The sequence below is a fragment of the Oryx dammah genome, unplaced genomic scaffold (genome assembly GCF_014754425.2).
Source record: "Oryx dammah isolate SB20612 unplaced genomic scaffold, SCBI_Odam_1.1 HiC_scaffold_23, whole genome shotgun sequence".
Lineage (NCBI taxonomy): Eukaryota > Metazoa > Chordata > Mammalia > Artiodactyla > Bovidae > Oryx > Oryx dammah.
This window is the reverse complement of record NW_024070207.1, coordinates 102,419,545-102,442,874: the sequence shown is the minus strand read 5'-3', so window position 1 is coordinate 102,442,874 and position 23,330 is coordinate 102,419,545. Positions and strand designations below refer to the sequence as shown.

General features: G+C 35.2%; 1 protein-coding gene and 1 long non-coding RNA gene across 7 annotated transcripts in view; both read right to left on the bottom strand.

Annotated features, from left to right (window-relative positions):
* Positions 1-23,330, bottom strand: part of DMD (dystrophin) — a 2,254,125-nt gene that overhangs the window by 984,945 nt on the left and 1,245,850 nt on the right. The gene's annotated exons all lie outside the window — the stretch shown is intronic.
* Positions 1,798-18,051, bottom strand: LOC120882363. Its single transcript, XR_005725480.1, has 3 exons — positions 16,341-18,051; positions 14,943-14,946; positions 1,798-1,808 (listed from the first exon to the last, which is right to left on the bottom strand). It is a non-coding gene; the product is annotated as an uncharacterized LOC120882363 (long non-coding RNA).

The window sequence follows — 23,330 nt, the reverse complement described above, 5'->3', positions numbered from 1 at the left end:
AGTGTTGATAAAAGAGGAAAGGAAGGTAGATTTGATGGCAGAAGTTTTCCTTTTAAGTAATATTTAGATGAAGAAGAAAAGTTATGTTTATTACATTCAGTATCTGTCCCTGTGGAAGAAGAACTTTTCCTTATCTCAGTCTGTGACTCATACTCTCTGCCACATTAGCTGTGGGAGATTGACTTGAACAGATGTTTGGGTTTCATATTAAATTTACAAATTATTTCCCATAATTCCCTAGTGCCCATCTATTACAATTTTCATAACTCCAATCTTTGTTTTTTAGGTACTGAGAAAAATGAGCCATAAGATACTGCACATAATTCTTAGTCAATAGTTGGTACATCAAAATGCTTAAAGATGGAGTTCATATATTTTTAAGACCACAAAAAATAACAGATATAAACCTTTCAGTAATTTCCATCTTTATTATAACATTATTGGAATGGTGGTTTTTCAGGCTTCATGTACCAAAGAAATAAATGAGATAAATAATTGACCTTATGCTTCAGAAAATGTTTATTCCTAAATATTATTTTCTTTCAATATTGTTAATTATTCTTGTATTACTAACATCTATTATTATGTGTTGAATGGTAATCTTCATAGATGGATGGGTTGATACATGAGTAGATAGACTGTGGTTGTTTAGTCACTAAGCTGTGTCTAACTTTTTTGTGACCCCACGTACTGTAGCCTACCAGGCTCCTCCATCCATGGGATTTCCCAGGCAAGGATACCGGAATGGGTTGCCATTTCCTCCTCCAGGGGATCTCCCCAACCCATGGATTAAACGTGCATCTCCTTCACTGACAGGTGGATTCTTTACCATTGAGCCACCAGGGAGGCCCAGATAGATATATAGATACAAGAGTAAGACAGATAGAAGACAGATTTTCACCTTGAGTGAAATAAATTCTCTTATCCTAACAAACACCATGGAAGATAAATTTATATCTTATTATTAGAGATAAGATTTAGGTTTAGAAATGGTGTGTTATCAAATTTAAAATACATAAGTGTGAAAGTATTAAGATATTCTTAAAATCTTGACAGATATTGGAAATAGTTTAGCAAATATTACCCAGAATAAAAATAAACATATTTAATTTGGAATGTGCTTTAGTTTTGCAGTATTATGTGGGCTACTGTGTTCCTTGTTATTTTAATGTTGTTCATGAATATAGATTATTCAACTGACACTTTGTTCCACTATATCTGGAGGTCAAATGTGAGGTAGTTACCAAGACCCTATATTAGGCAGTCCTGCAGACTTTTACCATCAAAGTTTATATATCATACACTTCTATGGAATATGACAACAAATTGGAAGTCTGATGGCTAATTTTACATATAATTTTATGTGGTAGTTAAGAGTGAGTATGCAATTAACTCATTTACATTCTGGTAATTCATCAGTTTTTAAAAATAAGTGAAATGGAAGAATGTATTGGAATTTAATTACTGGTATCCTCACACATTTGTTGATTGTATTAAAACAAATACATTGACCGAGTGGTCTTAAATCCTGAAAATTCATAACATCTTCAAGTTCTGCTACTAATGTTCATTACTTATCTCATGAAAATGTCTATGCATGTAAATAATAAAATAATAATGAATAAATCAACATAATTATACCTTATAAAGATGATGATATAATGCCAGATATCTCACATGCATTAGCTTAATCTATGAGGCAAGTGTCACACTCATTTTCCAAAGAAGGATGATGAGGCTTGGAAAAAATCTATCTTGCCCAAGATCACATGGCAAACTAAATGCTCAAGCAAGGAATTAAACCTTGTCTTTTTATACTGAGCTCTCTGCTCTTGTGTATGCTTTTTTTTCTTATGACAGATACTATTTCATATCATAAGGTTCATTCTCATTTATCATATTAAACCAAAAGTCTTTTCACTATTACTGGAATGGCATATTCCCATCTCAGGGCCTTGACATTTAGCTGATCCCTCATCCTGGCTTGTTTCCTTCAGATAGTAGCATCCTTTTTTCCTTTAATTCATTATAGCTCTCCTCAGATGTCACACACTCAGCCTTCTTCCCTAACAACACTGTCTAAAATGCCACTTCATTTCCCATTCAGCTTTGATTATTTTTTTCGTAGCATTTCTTATCTATTATTTTATTGCGTATTTATTTGATTACTGTTAGCCTGCCCTGCTAAAATGCAAATTTGACAAGAAAGGGACATTGTTTTGTTCATGGTTGTACACCTAGTACCTACAATAAAACATGGCACAGAGCTGGTCAACAAGTACTGGTTGAATGAGAACAAAAATGAATGACTGCTGAGATTTACCCTAAAGATTTTAAACTTTCATACATATGAAAATAGTCTATGAATGAAGTAAAACTGCATGGACAAAGGCAGATGGGGTTGCAAGTAGTATTACAACTTTTCTTTTAGTAGTGAAGAGTAGACATTTAGAAAAACTATCTGAGCTGGATTGTGAAGTTTTGGAAGAACAGACTAATGGAGTAAACCATAAAGAAGGCTGAGTGCCAAAGAATTGATGTTTTTTGAACTGCGGTGTTGAAGAAGACTCTTCAGAGTCCCTTGGACTGCAAAGAAATTACACCAGTCAATTCTAAAGCAAATCAGTCCTGAATATTCATTGGAAGGACTGATGCTGAAGCTGAAGCTCCAATACTCTGGCCCCCTGATGGGAAAAGCTGACTCTTAGAAAAGACCCTGATGCTGGGAAAGATTGAAGGCAGGAGGAGACAGGGATGACAGAGGACAAGATGGCTGAATGTCATCACTGACTCAATGAACATGAGTTTGAGCAAGCTCCGGGAGATGGTGAAGGACAGGGAAGCCTGGTATGCTGCAGTCCATGGAGTTGCAAAGAATCAGATATGACTGAGTGAATGAACAACAACAATCTACAGGATACCTGGGGACAAAAATAACCAGGAAGGGAATGAAAAGCACTGACATCGCTTAGACTACAGAATTGGGAAAATGGGTTAACTGTAAAGAGGGATGATTAAGTTAGGCTGAGGACAACAGATGACTGTCAATGAAGGGATCTCAAAGTCAGGTCTAACTGGGACAAATGGTACACGTACACCTTGAGTTCTCACAAAGAGGGACATTATGTTCAACTGGCTCCGGCATTTGCCACACACATTTAAAAAATTCTTACCAGTATGGGAAGTAAGTTTATAAATATTTCAGAACTGAAGTTTTCTTTCTGTTTTTGGCAAAGGAGCAGATAAATTGGTGTTCATGTGTGACCATGGCTTCAAGGAAATGGGCATAAGGAGATGAATGAGTAGAGATGAAAGCTAGGAGGTATAGACTGGCTTGACAAGCTTGACAAGAAAAGGTTTTCTGAATCCCAAGTTAAGAATAAAAGTCCTGAAGTGATAAATTAGTCATTTTTTTCCCCAGATTCTCCATTTTTCTCTAAGTGAGCTTCCTCCACAGATATGTGCTTCAAACATACACAACCCACCACTGCAGAGAGGATATATACAAGATCTAGAAGTGAAAATGGTGGGTCAAAGTGATTCACAGTTCACAGCAGATACTATTAAGAGTTTTCACAGCTCTTTAAATCTTTCAGCCCAAGGACTCAAAAACATTGCTTGAATGAACTGGAAAATGGAAGGAAGTTGGGCTTTAGTGATCACTGAGAATCAACTAGGTGAGGTTCTGTGCTTGGGCAGCACTCAGGATTTTAGGAAGAAAAAAAAATTAGTAATGTTTCTATTCTTACTGAGGAATTCTTTATAATATATCCTATCACTAACCAAGTTAAATTATTTCACTTTGAGTTGTATCTGGTACTTTGATGTAAATTGACAATATACCATGTTTCTCTATAAATTATTTCTCTTAAATAGTTACTTTCCTAAAATGTATTTACCCACATCAGATTCTACTAATTTCATAATAAAAGAGAAACTTTTCTATCTTTAATTAAAATCATTATAGTATGAACCAAAAGAACATATCACAGATTATACATTTTAATAAAACAAATGAGTCCAGAAATGTCTTCATAATCTTGATTACATTTACCTTTAGAGTAATACCAAATGTGACTTATTTTCAAACAAACATGATGTATTTTCTTTCTGACTAAATCAAATATTCTATGAATCCAAAATAGGCTTCTAGGGAGTTACTTCAGTCTGTAGAAAATTCTACTGATATTTTCTCCTTATGCCAAGTGGGAAGAAATCTATTATAATAAGAAAATACAAATTGTACAAACACAGTGCCAAAGTTTAAGAACTAGTACATATTGAAAATAAAATGTAACCACCATGTATGCCATTTATTTAAACCAAAGTTATCTACACTTAATTTAAAATCATTTAAATAAAGTTTTAAATGAGAGCTTTGAATTGGCTGCTATATTAAAAGATATAGTTAAGTCTACTATGTGTGCAGATGTACTAGTCATATGCAAATATGTTACAGTAAGAACAGAAATTATTAACTGTAGTGCAAAATTATGAGGAATACTTTCTTAAAGAAAGAATGTGGTAGAATCCATGACATCACAAAAATTTTAGAGATAAATCCTATGTTTTTAAGCCTCTTAAAACTGGTTTACCACCTAGGGTTTTTCAATCTACCTATCTTTCAAAACCTTTGTGCCCAAAACAGACACATGGATCAATGGAACAGAATAGGGTGCCCATAAATAAATCCATGCACTTACAGTCAGTTAATCTATGACAAAAGAGGCAAGAATATACAGTGGAGAAAAGACAGTCTCTTCAACATGTGGTGGTAGGAAAACTGGATAGCTACATGTAAAAGAATGAAATTAGAACATCTTACTACCATATATAAAATAAACTCAAAATGGATTAAAGACATAAATATAAGACCAGACACCACAGAACTCCTAAAAGAAAACATAGGTAAACCACTCTGACACCAATTGTAGCTATATTTTTTTATCTGTCTCCTAAGGCAAAAGTAAATAAGTAGGACCTAATTAAACTTAAAAGCATTTTGCACAGCAAAGGAAATCATTGACAAAATGGAAAAAAAAAAAAGCCTATGGAATGCAGAAAATATTTGCAAAGGATATGACCAATAGGGACTAATATCCAACAAATATCAACAGCTCATTCAACTCAACAGCAAACAAAGAATACATTTGAATCAGTTCTAATGAGGTGGATGAAACTGGAGCCGATTATACAGAGTGAAGTAAGCCAGAAAGAAAAACACCAATACAGTATACTAATGCATATATATGGAACTTAGAAAGATGGTAATGATAACCCTGTATGCGAGACAGCAAAAGAGACACAGATGTATAGAACAGTCTTTTGGACTCTGTGGGAGAGGGCGAGGGTGGCATTGAAACATGCATAATATCATATAAGAAACGAATCGCCAGTCTAGGTTCGATGCAGGATAATGGATGCTTGGAGCTGGTGCACTGGGATGACCCAGAGGGATGGTATGGGGAGGGAGGTGGGAGGGGGGTTCAGGATTGGGAACACGTGTACACCCGTGGCGGATTCATGTTGATGTATGGCAAAACCAATACAATATTGTAAAGTAAAAAAAAAAAATAATAATAAAAACAGAAAAAAATGGGAAGAAGACCTGAATAAACATTTTCCCAAAGAACATGTACAGATGGCTGACAGGAACATGAGAAGATGTGCAACATTGCTAATCATCACAGAAATGCAAAACAAAACCAAAATGAGGTATCACCTCACGCCTGTCAGAATGGCTATCATCAAAAAGATCAGAAATAACAAATGTTGGTGAGGATGTGGACACAAGGGAATACTTGTGTACTGCTGATAGGAATGTAAATTGGTGCAGTCACTATGGAAAACAGGATGGAGTTTCCTTAGAAAACTGAAAACTACCACATGATCCAGCAATTCCACTCCTGAGTATACATCCAAAGAAAATGAAAACACTAATTCAAAAGATACATGCACACCAATGTTCATAGCAACATTATTTACAATTGCCAAGATATGGAAGTAACCTAAGTGTTCATCAACTGATAAATGGATAAGAAGATGTGAAACTCTGTCATTTGCAACAATGGTGGATGGACATAGAGAATATTAGTGATTAGTGAAATAAGTCATAAAGAGAAAGACAAATACTGTATGTGGGATCTAAACAACAAAGCAAATTAATGAATATAACAAAGCAGAATCAGACTCACAGATACAGAGAAAAAACTAGTGGTTGCCAGTGGTAAGAAGGAAGTAGTGAGCAGCAAGATAGATGTAAGGGATTCAGGGATATACACTATTATGTACAAAAGAAGCAAGCAAAAGGATATTTCACAGAGCACAAGGGAAGGGAACCATTGTTTGTAATAAGTTTAAATGAAGTATAATCTATAAAATATTGATCACTATGTTGTACACCTGCAACTAATAATACTGTAAATCAGCTATACTTCAAAAAGATAATGAAAAGAAACTTAAAAAGAAAAAAACAGTGTGTCCATTAGGAGATGCAAAAAGTAGGTAAGTTCCCCAAATTAGCTTAAACAAAAACACTCTGGTTTTCTGGGTATGCCTGTAAAACTGTGTAATAGAACATACATACAGTGTACTCTGATACGTCTTAACATGAATAATGTGAACTGTGTCCAGCTTTTGTCTATATTGCCTTGGGCTGCCTTCCTGATCACACAATGACTGACGCTTCTTTTTAAAAGGGTAAATATTTTTAAAAGAAAGTATAGGTTAGACATATGCACACATAAAGAAATATCCTAAAGTGGCAGTTTAAGTTTTGTTCTATGCATATTATTCATCTCTATCATCATGAAGAGACATAAACTTGATAGTATGATGAGGAAAAAAATAACTGTAATTTACAGATGTGTGTTATTATTCCAAAATACCTCTTGGAAACAACTAAATGAAAGTGTAATTTTTATTTCAATTATATATTTTATAAGGAGAAAATAGACTGTTTACTGTAGGACTGAAATATAGGTATGATGATACTATTTTATTTTACAGGAATTTTTAAAATAAATAACCAAATGATATGGCTTATTATGATGATGTCAAATATATAGAGTGATGAATTTAGAATAATAAATTTTGTTTATTGGAACACAGTGGCTATACCAGAATGGCTGAAATGAATGAAACTAGAGAAGATTAGTTCTTTCCAAACTGCCCACTAATAATATATTGAATCTAGTGATATTTAAGTGCTAGTTTACAAGTGAACTAGGATGACCTGCTTGAAATTAAGTGGGAAGGTGGGATCAACAACAATTAAGCTTTATAACATAGCATACTGAAACCAATCTAACACAGACATTAATTGGGAATGGATGACAGCAGTAGACCCTAATGTCCACAGTACCTTGAACAGCAGTGGATAGACTGTAATTTAAATGGGTTCTTTAATTATGCATGGAAGCATGTCTCCTCCAACACATTATTGCTCCAGAATAAAAACAACCCCTCAAAGAGAGAACAAGATGGTAGAGGAGTAGCTGGATGTGGAGTACATCTCTTCCCATGGATACATCAGGAATACACCTTCAGACACAGAAGTGCATGCAGAACACCAGCTGAGAGTGGACAGGAGTGTACTCGACAAGCAGAAAAGAATATATAGAACCATGCAAAACTCGAGATCAAGCCCTGAGCCTTTGGAGTGGGAGCATTGACTCCAAGACTCTAGACTACCAGAGAACTAGCCCTAGAGAGTATCAAATAGTAAGAACTCACACAAAGGAAACCACTTGAATACAACACCAGGCATCACCCAATCACCAGTAGCACCCTATGCAGGATGCCTCATCTAAACAACAAACAAAACAAAAATACAAACCCAATCATCAGCAGACAGGATTACCACCTCACTCAGCCTTGCCCATCAGAGGAAAAACAAACAAACAAACAAAAAAGCACAACTCTCACCCTATATGAAGCTTACACAAATAACTGGACCAACCTTAGGAGGGCATAAACCAAAAAGAAGAAAGTATTTAACCTTGAAGCCTGGGAAAAGGAGACCTCAAATACAATAAGTGAAAAAAATAATAATGAAAAGGCAGAGAAATACTACACAAATGAAGGAACAAACTAGAAACACAGAGGACCAGATAAATGAAGAGGAAATAGGAAAAGTACTTGAAAAAGAATTCAGAATGATAGTAAAGATGATCAAAAACCTTAAAAACAAAATGGAAAAAATGCAAGAATCAATTAACAAAGACCTAGAAGAATTAAAGAATATACATACAGGGACAAACAGCACAATTACTGAAATTAAAAATACTCTAGAAGGAATCAATAGCAGAATATCTGAAGCAGAAGAACAAATCAGTGAGCTGGAAGATAAAATGGTGGAAATAACTTCTGAGGAGTAGAATAAAGTAAAAAGAATGAAAAGAACTGAGGATAGTCTCAAAGACCTCTGAAAGTGAAAGTGAAAGTGAAGTCGTGTCTGACTCTTTGCGACCCCGTGGACTGTAGCCCACCAGGCTCCTCTGTCCATGGGATTCTCCAGGCAAGAATACTGGAGTGGGTTGCCACTTTCGTTCTCCAGGGGCTCTTCCTGACCCAGGGATCAAACCCAGGTCTCCTGCATTGCAGGCAGATGCTTTAACCTCTGAGCCACCAGGGAAGAGACCTCTGGGGCCATATCAAATGCACCAACATTCAAATAATAGGGGTCCCAGAAGAAGAAGAGAAAAGAAAGGGTATGAGAAAATTTTTGAAGAAATTATAGTTGAAAATTTCCCCAACATGGAAAAGGAAATAGTCAATCAAGTCCAAGAGGCACAAAGAGACCCATACAGGATAAACCCAAGGAGACACACCAAGACACATACTAATCAAACTAGCAAAGACTAAACACAAAGAAAGAATATTAAAAGCAGAAAGTGAGAAGCAATAAGTAACATACAAGGGAAAGCCCATACACTTAACAGCTGATCTTTCAGCAGAAACTCTGCAGGCCAGAAGGGAATGGCAGGGTATATTTAAAGTACTGAAAGGGAAAAATCTACCACCAAGATTACTATACCTGGCAAGGATCTCATTCAAAATTGATGGAGAAATAAAAAGCTTTTCCAACAAGCAAAAGTTAGGAGAATTCAGTACCACTAAACCAGCTTTACAACAAATGTTAAATGGACTTATATACACAAGAAATACAAGAGAAGAAAAAAGATTTACAAAATCAACCCCAAACAATTAAGAAAATGGCAATAGGAACACACACACACACACACACACACACACACACACACACAGACACACACACATATATATAATAACTTTAAATGTAAATGGGTTATATGCTCCAACTAAAAGACAAAGACTGGCTGAGTGGATACAAAAACAACACCCATATATATATGCTGTCTACAAGAAACCCACTTCAGTCCTAAAGACACATATAGACTGAAAGTGAGAGTACGGAAAAATATATTCCATGCAAATGGGAAGCAAAAAAAAGCTGGAGTAGCAATCCTCTCATCAGACAAAATAGACCTTAAAATAAAGAATATTACAAGAGATAAGGAAGGACACTACATAATGATCAAGCGATCAAACCAAGAGGAAGATATAACAATTGTAAATATCTATGCACCCAACATAGGAGCAACACAATACATAAGACAAACACTAACAGACATAAAAGGAGAAATTGACAGTAACACAATAATAGTAGGAGACATCAACACCCCTCTCACACCAATGGACAGATAATCAAAACAGAAAATTAATAAGGAAACACAAGTTTTATATGATACATTAGATGAGATGGATCTCATTGATATCTTCAAGAGATTCCATCCAAATGCAGAAGAATACACCTTGTTCTCAAGTGCACATGGAACATTCTCCAGGGTAGACCACATCTTGGGTCACAAATCAAACCTCACCAAATTTAAGAAAACTGAAATCATATCAAACATCTTCTCTGACAACAATGCTATGAGACTAGATATCAATTACAAGAAAAAAAACCTGTAAGAAACACAAACACATAGAGATTAAACAACACGGTTCTAAGTAACCAACAGGTTACTGATGAAATCAAAAGGGAAGTCAAAAATTTCTAGAAACAAATGACAATGAAAACATGACAATTCAAAACCTATGGAATGCAGCAAAAGCAGTTCTAAGGGGGAAGTTTATAGCAATATAATCCTACCTCAAGAAACAAGAAAAACATCAAATAGACAACCAAACTTTACACCTAAAACAACTGGAAAAAGAACAACAACAACAACAAAATTAGTAGAAGGAAAGAAATCATAAAGTTCTGAGAAGAAATAAATGAAAAAGAAAGAAACAATAGTAAAGATTAATAAAATTAAAAGCTGGCTCTTTGAGAAGATAAACAAAACTGACAAACATTTAACCAGACTCATCAAGAAAAAGAGAGAGAAGAATCAAATAAACAAAATTAGAAATGAAAAAGGAGAGGTTACAACAGACAATGCAGAAATACAAAGGATTATAAGAGACTTATGAATAACCATACGGCAATTCAATAGATAACCTGGAAGAAATGAACAGATTCTTCAAGAAGTTCAATCTTCTAAGACTGAACCAGGAAGAAGTAAAAATTATGAACAACCCAATTACAAGGACTGAAATTGAAGCTATGATAAAAAATCTCCCCCCCCCAAAAAAAAGCCCAGGACCAGATGGCTTCACAGAATTCCATCAAACATTTAGAGAAAAGCTAATGCCTGTCCTTCTAAAACTCTTTCAAAAAATTGCAGAGGAAGGAACACTTCCAAACTCACCCTACAAGGCCACCATCACCCTGATACCAAAACCAGAGAAAGAAAACACCAAAAAAAGAAAACTACAGGCCAATATCACTGATGAACATAGATGCAAAAATCCTCAATACAATTTTAGCAATCAGAATTCAGCAACATATCATTAAGCTCATACACCATGATCAAGTTGGGTTTATTCCAGGGATGCAACGATTCTTCAATATATGCAAATCAATCAATGTGATACACCATATTACAAATTGAAATGTAAAAACCATATGATAATTTCAATAGACACAGAAAAAGCCTTTGACAAAATTCAGCACCCATTTATGATTAAAACTCTTCAAAAAATGGGCATAGAAGGAACCTACCTCAACATAGTAAAGGCCATATATGATAAGCCTACAGCAAACATTATTCTCAATGGTGAAAAACTGAAAGCATTTCCCCTAAGATCAGGAACAAGACAAGGGTGTCCACTCTCCCCACTATTATTCAATACAGTTCTGGAAGTCCTAGCTATAGCAATCAGAGAAGAAAAAGAAATTAAAGGAATCCAGATCAGAAAAGAAGTAAAGCTCTCACTGTTTGCAGATGACATGATACTGTACACAGAAAACCCTAACGATAGTATCAGAAAATTACTAGAGCTAATCAGTGAATTTAACAAAGTTGCAGGATACAAAATCAATACACAGAAATCACTTGCATTTCTATATACTAACAATGAAAATTCAGAGAGAGAAATGAAGGAATCAATCCTATTCACCATTGCAACAAAAAGAATTAAATATCTAGGAATAAACTTACCTAAAGAGACAAAATAACTGTACACAGAAAATGATAAGACAGTGATAAAAGAAATCAAAGATGACATAAACAGATGGAGAGATATTCCATGTTCCTGGGTAGGAAGAAACAATATTGTGAAGATGACTATACTACCAAATGCAATCTACAGACTCAATGTGATCCCTATCAAATTACCAATAGCATTTTTCACAGAACTAGAACAAAACATTTCACAATTCATATGGAAACACTAAAGACCCCAAATAGCCAAAGCAGTATTGATAAAGAAGAATGGAACTGGAGGAATCAACCTTCCTGACTTCAGATTATACTACAAAGCTACAGTCATCAAGACAGTATGGTACTGACACAAAAACAGAAATATAGACCAATGGAACAAGATTGAAAGGCCATAAATAAACCCATGCACTATGGGTACCTTATTTTTGACAAAGGAGGCAAGAATATACAATGGGGCAAAGACAACCTCTTCAATAATTGGTGCTGGGAAAACTGGACAGCTACATGTAAAATAATGAAATTAGAACACTTCCTAACAAAATACACAAAGGTAAACTCAAAATGGATTAAAGACCTAAATGTAAGACCAGAAACTATAAAACTCTTAGAGGAAAACATAGGCAGAACACACGATGACATAAATCAAAGCAAGATCCTCTGTGATCCACCTCCTAGAGTAATGGAAATAAAAACAAAAGTAAACAAGTGGTACCTGATTAAACTTAAAAGCTTTTGCACAGCAAGGAAACTACAAGCAAGGTGAAAAGACAGTCATCACAATGGGAGAAAATAATAGCAAATGAAACAACTGACAAAGGATTAATTTCCAAAATATATAAGCAGCTCATATAACTCAATGTCAAAGAAAAAAAACAACCCAATCAAAAAGTTGGAAAAATACCTAAACAGACATTTCTCCAAAGAAGACAACAGATGGCTAACAAACATATGAAAAGATGCTCAACATTGCTCATTTTGAGAGAAATGCAAATCAAAACTACAATGAGATATCATCTCACACCAGTCAGAATGGCCATCATCAAAAAGTCTATAAAGAATAAATGCTGGAGAGGGTGTGGAGAAAAGGGAACACTCTTGCACTGTTGGTGGGAATGTAAATTGATATAACCACTATGGAAGATGGTATGGAGATTCCTTAAAAAACTAGGAATAAAACCACCAATATGACCCAGCAATCTCACTCCTTGGCATATACCCTGAGGAAACCAAAATTGAAAAAGACACATGTATCCCATTGTTCATTGCAGCACCATTTACAATAGCTAGAACATGGAAGCAACCTAGATGGCCATCAACAGACAAATGGATAAAGAAGTGGTGGCACATATACACAATGGAATATTACTCATCCATAAAAAGGAACACATTTGAGTCAGTTCTGATGAGATGGATGAACCTAGAACCTGAGGAGATGATGAACTTAGAACCTAGTGAAGTGAGTCAGAAAGAGAAAAATAAATATCGTTTTCTAATGCACATATACAGAATCTAGAAAAATGGTACTGAATAATTTACTTACAGGGCAGCAATGGAGAAACAGACATAGAGAATAAATTTATGGACATGGGGAGCAGGGAAGAGAGGGTGAGATGTATGGAAAGAGTAACATGGAAACTTATATTACCGTATGTAAAATATATATCCAATGGGAATTTGCTGTATGGCTCAGGAAACTCAAACAACGGTTCTGTATCAACCTAGATGGGTGGGATGGGGAGGGAGACAGGAGGGAGGTCCAAAAGGGAGGGGATATATGTATACCTATGGCTGATTCATTTTGAGGTTTGACAGAAAACAATAAAATTCTGTAAAGGAATTATCCTTCAATAAAAATAAATAAATTAAAAAACAAACAAACCCCCAAGGCAAGATGAAATCATTCTTTCTTGATGAAAGACTCTGGGAAGATTTAGGCAATAAGGAACAATCATAAATGTAGATAGACTTTGGGAAGATTTAGGCAATAAGGAACAGTCATAATTGTAGAGTTTTGCTTTCCAGAGTCTTCCCCTCTTCTTTCTTACCCACCTCTACCCCACTATCAGAGTTAACTTCATGAAATATTTTTGGAACTCACTTAATTGGAAAAAAAAGAAGAAATGGATATTCAAACTGATAGAAGGCATGGAAGAATCATGGACTCAGGCAACTTATAATGAAACAAAGTGATCAATGAATCTACTCAGCTTTCAAATACAGAATTATCACATAGGCAACTTTAACAGATGGCAAGTCAATTTTGGCTTGGGGGATTGCAGCTCACTGCTCCATTATGCTCAAAATACTAAGGAGAATGACTATGAGGACCTTATCCATAAAGTGTGCTTAAACATGGCTGTTTATAAATTTGATCATTTGGTCCTACTGTAGTTTACTAGAACAAAAACTGAACAAATTTCCCCCTCAAAAGGTATGTAAAAGAAAGAAATATATAAAAAGGTGCATCTTTTTCTCCTTCAGCTCCTTTCACCACTTCTTAGCGGGCAGGCAAATCTCTCAAGATCATGCCCTAGCCTGTTGTCCCATAACCAAGGTGGTGTTCTTCTTGCCGTCTACCAAGTCACACAAATTTTACTCTTCAGTCCTGAACATGACCTTGCCTTTGTTCCTTTTTTATTCCTTCTGTTAGATTAAGTGTTCCCTACGTTCTAACCTCTTTAAACCTTTCTCACCTTTTAAGGTTTGGTTATAATGGTATCTTGCTGAAAAACTCCCGAATTTCCCCTTCGTTGGCAGCTAGACATATATGCATACTTCTTTCATAACTTGCACTTTATCCTGCCTGAAATAGTTGTTTATATCTTTTTCCAAGCTCTTTCCCCCAGTTCTGTAAACTCTTTGAAGTAAGGAGCTATACCTTAGTCTCTCTTAATTCTTTTTTTTAAAATAAAGGTTGTATACTCAAGTCAAAACAAAATGCACAAAAGGAATAAAAGACCTTCCACATCACATCCCTAACAATCTATTATTATTCACACAAATCTATAATGAAGTTGTGTGTGTGTGACAGAGAAGAGAGAGAGCGAGAAGGAACATGAGGAGAGGGGAAGAGAGAGGGACAGCTACTGAAGGGCAAAAAAAAAAAAAAAAAAGAGCCAGAGGCATAAGGAAACACTTCCTTTTTTTCCTTAAAAGATTTAGTTGCCTGTGCACATTTTTCACTTTGGAGAAGTGATTTCTCCTCAAAGAATTCATGGAGAGCACTTACTAAAGCTAGAATCAGCTGACTCCTTGCTGGTTTGCTGACGGATCCCTGAGGCTCCATGTCCCTGAGGCTCCATGTAGGAGGACACTCCTGATCCTATGGCCAGGGCCAATGGAAGGACAATATTTGGTGAGGAACATGTTCACTTTGCTCCCTTCTTTCTCTCTGTAAAGAGAAGGCAACAGGGTGCGCTTGGTGATGTATGCTCTCCTAGCCTACTCTCTCTGCAAGGCCAGCAAGAGAGAGAGAGAGAGAGAAACAGAGATACTGACAAAAAGACGGAGACCAAGGGGCAGAGAAAAAAGAGCTGAGAGAGACACAAGGAGAGATTTCCTGTTTCTACTTATAAAATCCAGTTGCTCTGTGGAAAAAAAAATTGAAGAACTGTGGAAAGAAACTAAGTATGGTTTTAAAAAAAAAAAGCTACTATTTAAAAAACACACTAAAAGGCAGCATTGCAAACTAGAAGAAATTCTTGCCTGGGAACCAAGTGCCCATGCATCAGTCTCAGAGCTAATGTTAACAAGCTGCTCGCTGAAGAAAATCACTTAACTTACATCAGACTCAATTTTCTCATGTGTAAAGTGAGAAATCTGGATTAGATGATCACTAAAATTCTTTCCAGCTCTAAAAAGCCCAGGGTTCCACATTCAGGAAAAAAAAATGTAGCCAAGTAACTTTATATTTAAATTTAGGATATGATCCCAGGTCTGTAATGGTGGCTGCTCAGCAAAAAATTAAAGATATCTTCCAAACCATGGTGACATTCAGTTTAACATATTGAAAAACTGTACTTAAAAATAAGTGCTATAAAAGTCTTCCTTGAAACAAGCGACAAGGACATCTCCCCAATCAGTTTTGGAACATCAGGTTTCATTTCTCAAGCAAAATAAGAGTTTCACATTTTATAGGATTTCTTTACCAGACTCTGAGGGACCCACTACAAATGCAAAATACACGGGTAGCATGATTTTTGGACTCTAGGAGGATGCCACACTGGGTTTCAGCTGTGTCTGTTTATAACTCTCAAGGGAAGTTTTACCTGGTCTCCGGGCCCCAGTTCCTCCAAATTAACACAAAGAATACTGAGCATAATGATTGAGTGAGTTCCATTTGCTCCTAATTCTCTTCCTATGTGACCCATTTAAGAGTATTTTCTCTTTGACCAAAGAGCCTTTAGTGACCTACTAAATCAAGTAAAAAATTCACATTTCCTCTGAAAAGATGTTTATATTTTATTGTAATTATCTTAACAATATAGAAAAATAAATTATGATTGTTTATTATCTTGCCCTTTCAACTGTGAAAGATAATCATGCCCTTGCATTTTCTCAGGATTTTTTTGAAGCAGAACTTGAGCAAGAGCAGAAGGAATCATAAATGGAGAAGAACCGGGAATTTCCTTATAAAATGACAATTCTTATTGTGAGTAAGAAGAAATACAGGCACAATTACAGGTGGAATGAGAAAAGAGAAAGCAGAGTCAAGGCCTAGGCAAGATCTCTATGGATGTGTGTATCTGTGTGTATTTTTAAGGGCTAAACTTTTTTTTTTTTTCATTTCACTACATTTCTTTATCATAAACATCAGCTTGGAAATGTATGAATTGAATGGAACGGGAAGTCAAAAAGGTCATAGAGGAAGAGAGACCATGGAAATAGTTGGTTATTACTACCTATATGATGCCGTGATAAATTCAAGTCTTATTTTTCTTTCAATTTAAATAGATCCTATTGGTTCTGTCCTTTAATCTTTGAGATTGGTGTTAGGTTAATTGTTCTTTATTTCCCAAAGTTCTCTAAAGTTAAGGAATTCACAACTAAATCACACACTCCTGGTTTCTGAAAGGCACCAAGTAAATTACTCATATTCCACATAAGAGCTTACTTCATGTCTTAAAGAATGTGAAATAATTTTGCTTTTATTGCATTAAGTTTTTTATACTTCTCAGCTTTATGCTAATGAATGTTTATTTGGTTTTGCCAATTTGTCTTATTACTTTAACAAAATTTTCATTATTATGATAATCTTTCTCTCTGCTATGGTAAATTATCATCAAATCCTTGGTGAGTAGTCTACTCTTTACTCCGGATTGAAAGGGGAGACCCAACAGAAAGAAAACAGATACATTTATGGAAATTCAATTATCTGGTGATTTAACAGATATCTTCAAAGAACTATGTTAGGTATAAAGTAGATTTATTATAATAATGTATATCTAAATTTTAAAGAAAGATTTTCAAATTATATATTGGATATTAAAAGTATCTGATTTTTCTTCTGTTGTTAATTCAGTCCCTGTCTAAATCATATCCTATCTAAACCCTATCTAGTCTTTCCTTCCTAACATCCTTTGTTCCTTTTACCCTTCCTTCCTTCTTTCCATATGTTAAACACGGTATTATATTTTGAAGATAAATTAGCAAGCAAAACAAAACTCAGTCCCTGCCTTTATAAGGTTGTCCCTCAAGGAGTGGACCCAATATAATAATAACAATAACAGCAAAATGATATGAATAATTATAAAATTTGATGAATGTTACAAAGGAAACATGATAGAAGAGAAAAGCTCCAAGGAATGGAAGGTACTTAGTAATAAAGCATTGATTAATTAATGCTTAGAATTGATTTCCTGTTTGCCTTTTATACTGGAGAAACAAAAATTTTTGGCCAAGGGTGCTTATTTCCATTAACATATATAGATAAATATAGAAACTCTCAGGTTTTGGAATTATGAATATGTAAAATAAAAGTTGCCTACATTAAATATATAAATACTGTAACACTCTTGTATGAAAATTTCATAGCTTCATTTTCCTTTTCCCTGTAAGCAGTGACAAAACATGGGACCCCAGAATGAGTGAGAAATCTCAGATATTAGGTGGAAGGAAAAACATTCTCAGGTTCCCTGTCCAAAACTTTTTCCTATCCTGCAAGGGCTAGTGAGTCTTGGATATGTTAATTTTATTCTCATGTTTGTGTTTTTTAGAAAAATGAATGGTCAATAAATTGCTTAAGTTTTATAACCTCATTTGATAATCTTAAACAAATAAAAGTAGACAAGAATAATTACATCAAACCACAAAGATGTACAGCAAAGGAAACACTCAACAGAATGAAAAGGTAACCTACAGAATGGGAAAACAGAATTGTATACCATATATGTGATAAAGGGTTAGTATCTAAAATATAAAAAAATTCTACAACTCAATATCAAAAATATCAAATAACCCGATTTTTAAAATGGGCAAAAGACTGAATAGACATTTCTCCAAAGAAGACATACAAATGGCCAACAAATGGAAAGATGCTCAACATCACTAAACATAAAAAATAAATGCAAATAGCTGATATGGAAAAGAGTATGGAGGTTCTTTACTGCTACTATATGATCTGACTTTATTTTTCTGGGCTCCAAAATCACTGCAGATGGTGATTGCAGCCATGAAATTAAAAGACGCTTACTCCTTGGAAGGAAAGTTATGACCAACCTAGACAGCATATTAAAAAGCCGAGACATTACTTTGCTAACAAAGGTCCATCTAGTCAAGGCTATGATTTTTCCAGTAGTCATGTATGGATGTGAGAGTTGAACTATAAAGAATGCTGAGCGCCAAAGAATTGAAGCTTTTGAACCGTGGTGTTGGAGAAGACTCTTGAGAGTCCCCTGGACTGCAAGGAGATCCAACCAGTCCATCCTAAAGGAGATCAGTCCTGGGTGTTCATTGAAAGGACTGATGTTGAAGCTGAAACTCCAGTACTTTGGCCACCTGATGCGAAGAGCTGACTCATTTGAAAAGACCTTGATGCTGGGAAGGATTGAGGGCAGGAGGAGAAACAGACAACAGAGGATAAGATGGTTGGATGGCATCATCGACTCGATGGACATGGGTTTGGGTGGATTCTGGGAGTTGGTTGGTGATAGACAGGGAGGCCTGGTGTGCTGCAGTTAATGCAGTCTCAAAGAGTCAGACACGACTGAGCAACTGAACTCAACTGAAGTGAACTATATGATCTAGCAATTCTACTCCTGGGCATATACCTAGAAACAATGAAAACTTTAATTTGAAGTAAATAATTGTGTACATTGAAGTAAATAGTCTTCACTGCAACATTATTTACAGTATCTAAGAAATGGAAACATCAACATCATTCATCAAAAGATGAACGGATAAAGAAGTGGTACATCTATACAATGAAATGCTAGCAATTAGAAAGAATGAAATAATGCCATTTATAACAACATAGATGGACCGAGAGAGTATCATAATAAGTGAAGTTAGTCAAAGACAAACATTATATGGTATCAGTTACATGTGGAATTGAAAAAATAAGAAAAATGAATCTATATACAAAACAAAAACAGATTCACAGACATAGAAAATAAATTTATGGTTACCACAGAAGAGAGGGAGTAGGGGAAGGATAAATTAGGTGTATGGGATTAACAGATATAAAATATTATATATAAAATATATAAGCAACAGAATTTATTGTATAATACATGGCAATATATTCAGAATCTTGTAATAACCTAAAATGGAAAATAATCTGAAAAACACAAGATTCTAAATCAACTATACTTCAATAAAATATAAAATTAAATTAAAAATTCAAATAAAAACCATAATGAGATTCACCTCATAATTATTAAGATGGCTATTATCAGGAAAAAAAACAAACAAAAGATAACTGTTGGTAAGGACATGCAGAAAAGCAAACCCTTGTGCACAGTTAGTGGGAAGATAAATTGGCATAGATGCTATGAAAAACAGTGTAGCATTTCTTAAAAAAAGTTAAAAATAGAACCACCATAAAATTCAGTGATCCCATTCTATTTACTCATCAAAAAACAATGAACTCGCCATCTCAAAGAGATATTGGAACTCTTACATTCAAAGCTGTGAAAACAACCTAAATGTCCATAGACTGATAAACGGTAAAGAAAATACAATATATATATACAATGGAATATTATTCAGCCACTTTAGAAGGGAATCCTCTCATAAGCTACAATATGGATGGACCTTGCTGACACTATGCTAGCTGCAATAAAGCAGTCACAAAAGGATAAATACTGTGTGATTCCACTTACATGACTAAAAGAGACAAACACATGGAAACAAAGTGTTATAGAATGGTGGTTGTCAGGGGTTGAGGAGAGGAGAAAAGTAAGAATTTGTTGTTAAATGGGTACACAATTTCAGTTATGCAAGATAAATTTTTAGCCATCTACTATACAATACTATGGTTATAGTTAACAATGCTGTGCTGCATATATAAAAAGATGGTTAAGAGGTTAGATCTCATGTTATATGCTTGTACAACAATAAAAAACCAAATATTTAATAGGAAAAAGTTATCTTCTTTCAACACAGGCAATTCTTTTTTACTGAGTTTAATTTTTGAATGCTGTTTACGAGATGATGTACCTGTAACCACAGAAGGCTGCAAAGGCTGATGTTTGCGTCTTCTAGTGAGGGTGGGAGCACCAATATTATTGGGTTGACCAAAAGGTCGTTCAGGTTTTAAGATGTTACTGAAATACCCAAGGGAACTTTTTGATCAACCCAATACATATAGAAAGAAATACTAAAATGCAAGGCAACAATATAAGATATGGCACAAGTCATTTTATAATAAACTAGGATAGACATTAATTTGATATTAAATGCTTTGTAGTAAAAACAGATAAGATCGTTGTGAACTAGACTGTTGCAGCATGTTTTTTGGACTAGGGTTGACTATGCTGGGCTTTAAAGATCAAGAAATGTAAAGAATAATGGGGGAATAGGGAGCCCACTCAGGCAGTAGTTACAACTAAAGCAAACTGGAGGCAATAAAGAACCCAGGATTTTTAGGGACAAAACAAGATAGCTAAGGGTTCACTCAGAGGAAGAGTGGGTGGTAAGTCTGGAGGTGTAAGTTGACATACGATGGGAGGTTAAGTTGACATATGATGGTAAGAGGCTATGTAAGTCTTAACTATAAGTCTGATGTTTAATTTTTCAGATAAATGCTTTTTATCAATAACTAGCTGCAGAGATTCAAAAGTGAACCTAAGCAGTTAAACACCAAGTAGGAAAACAAAGAACCCTTGATTGTATTACATTATATACATTTATAAACTAATCATAAGGGTGATGCCATGGGAGGGGGAAATAGCTAGCTTGGAATCTGCCTTCAAATTATGCAATTTTTCGTTGTTTGAAAGAGTTGACCTGCCTACTCAGAAGCCATTATCTATCAGATCCAGCTGTCATGGTGATATAATTTGAGGGTCAATTAGATTCATAGGCTAATTTCTTTTCATTGGGTTCACTGATGACCTTACAAAATTCAAATGATGACAAAGGAATGTAAATGTTTAGTAGAGTTATAAAGCTCCCTTAAGATAATGAAAGACTTAAGTGAAAATTATACTCAACTTCGGGTGGTTACAATATGATTTTTAACAATCATTTTCTAGTAAGAGACTTAGAAAGATCACTGAATGAATTTTTGATCTGTCAGTTTTACTGGAAAATCATTATGTTCTAAGGTTATTGGAAATGCAGTGACCAGGTAACAGAAACTTCATCTACCATATCTCCCCCAATCTTAACACAGCCATTATCTAGCCTCATTTGAAGTACAAGAGAGTAAAGAATGAATTGTGAGAGGGATCCCAGTTTGCTTCTTCCTTCAGTGTTATTTTTAATCTTTGAGATAAACTATAAAGTCCCAATTAACCTGAAACAAACAACACCCCTCCAGAGTCACACAGTAATCAATGACAAAGTTAATTGGAATTTAGTTCTTTTACAAATTCTATCTTAGTAGCTCTTCAGTGATCAGAGTGAAAGACGACTTTAATCAAAACTTGGAGTATTTGAGAAAGAGACAAAGAACAGGAGAAGGAAGATCATTTGTAAGTGACTGAAACCTAGTCTTGCCACTCAAGATTGCCTTTCCTTTAAAGTTGCAGGTCTGAAGCCGAAACACTTTTTGAGAAGAGAAGAAACAGGGTTGGAGAGAGGTTAAAGCAAGTTTGTCTGGACACAGTCCCCGACTATAGCATCTATTAGCTTAGACAGCCTGGACACATTAGTGAGTTTCTCTGTGCTCCAGTTTCCTTTCCTACAAAATGAGAACAATAACAAAACCCAGATTAGCACTGGGTCTAGCACCAAGGAAGCCCTCAATAAAAATTCACTTTTTTTTTTTTCTAAAGAAAGTCCAGGTATTCTTTTTGACACACTTCTCTCCACTTTTCCCCATAGGTCTGGAGCTAATAGTCTTCAGGCCAGAGGCAGCGTAAGGCAAGGTTCATAATATAATTCTCCAGATCTACTTTGTTGTTTTTCTGATACCTCAAAGAATATCACATTATAGGAGAGAAAGTTGAATCAGCCTGGTACTTGTTTACTTATTCTGATGAAGGCTATCCTGACTCTTCCAATTTTTTAAAGTTTAGTGAGGTAAAAATTTATACAGAAAAATTGTACATAGTTAATGCATACATTTTGATCAGTTTAGACACAGGCATACATCTGTGATTCCATCAACACACTCGAGGCTAAGGATATCCATCACTTCCTCAAATTTCCTTTTGTTTTTTGGTGTTTTGTGTGTGTGGGCACCTGCATATATGAAAAAAAATAACATGAAGTCCATCTTTAACATATTTTAGTGCCCAATACTGCATTGTTAACTATAGGCACCCATGTTGCACAGCCAATCTCTATCACTTATTCCACATTTTAATGCCTCCTGTGACCAATTTCACCTGCACCTTGGGCTCCTACTCCTCATCTCAGCTGGTAAAAAAAAAAAAAAAAAAGTGCTCAGTACACCACCAAGAAATTACTGAAAAGGCCAATTCATAGTTCTGCAAACAGTGGGAAACAGCCATTATCACAGCTCTGTAAATTAAAATGTTATTTCCTACTTTAGTTGTACTCTAGCTACAGGCTTATCAGGAATGCCTGGTGGGGGCTGACTTGCTATTTCAGTGGTGGTAAATAATTCTTAGTAAAGATGTTTCAAACCGTAAGATGATTCATTCAGCATATAGTATTGAGAATTAACTGGACTGCTGGGTACAGCCTTGGAATACAGGAATGTGGAGGTGCCATTGTTCCCTGGGGACATTTTTCCAGTCATTCTTAGTGAGTCCTTTGTCTTTGTTGAGACTGTTGTATTTTGCACATTTGGTTGAATAAATTATAGCATCTGAAACAATTCTATAGCCCAACACCACAATGAGAGTATTTTGTCAATAAAATGATGAGCTAGGAAGGAAGAAATCCATGGGGAAAAGCCAAGACAAAGTGTGCAGAACAAGAGGGTGGCTCTACTTTTTTAGAAGCATATTAACCCTTTATTTTAATAAAATACAGAGTCCATATGAGGGTCATGCCTTACTGACCATTTAGTGAACTTACCCCACTGAATGATATAGATCAGTACCTCTCATGGGTTTATAGATTTGAGGTTTCTATTTCAACATCTCTACAAAAATATGAATACATACTTTGGATGACTTGGTTCAA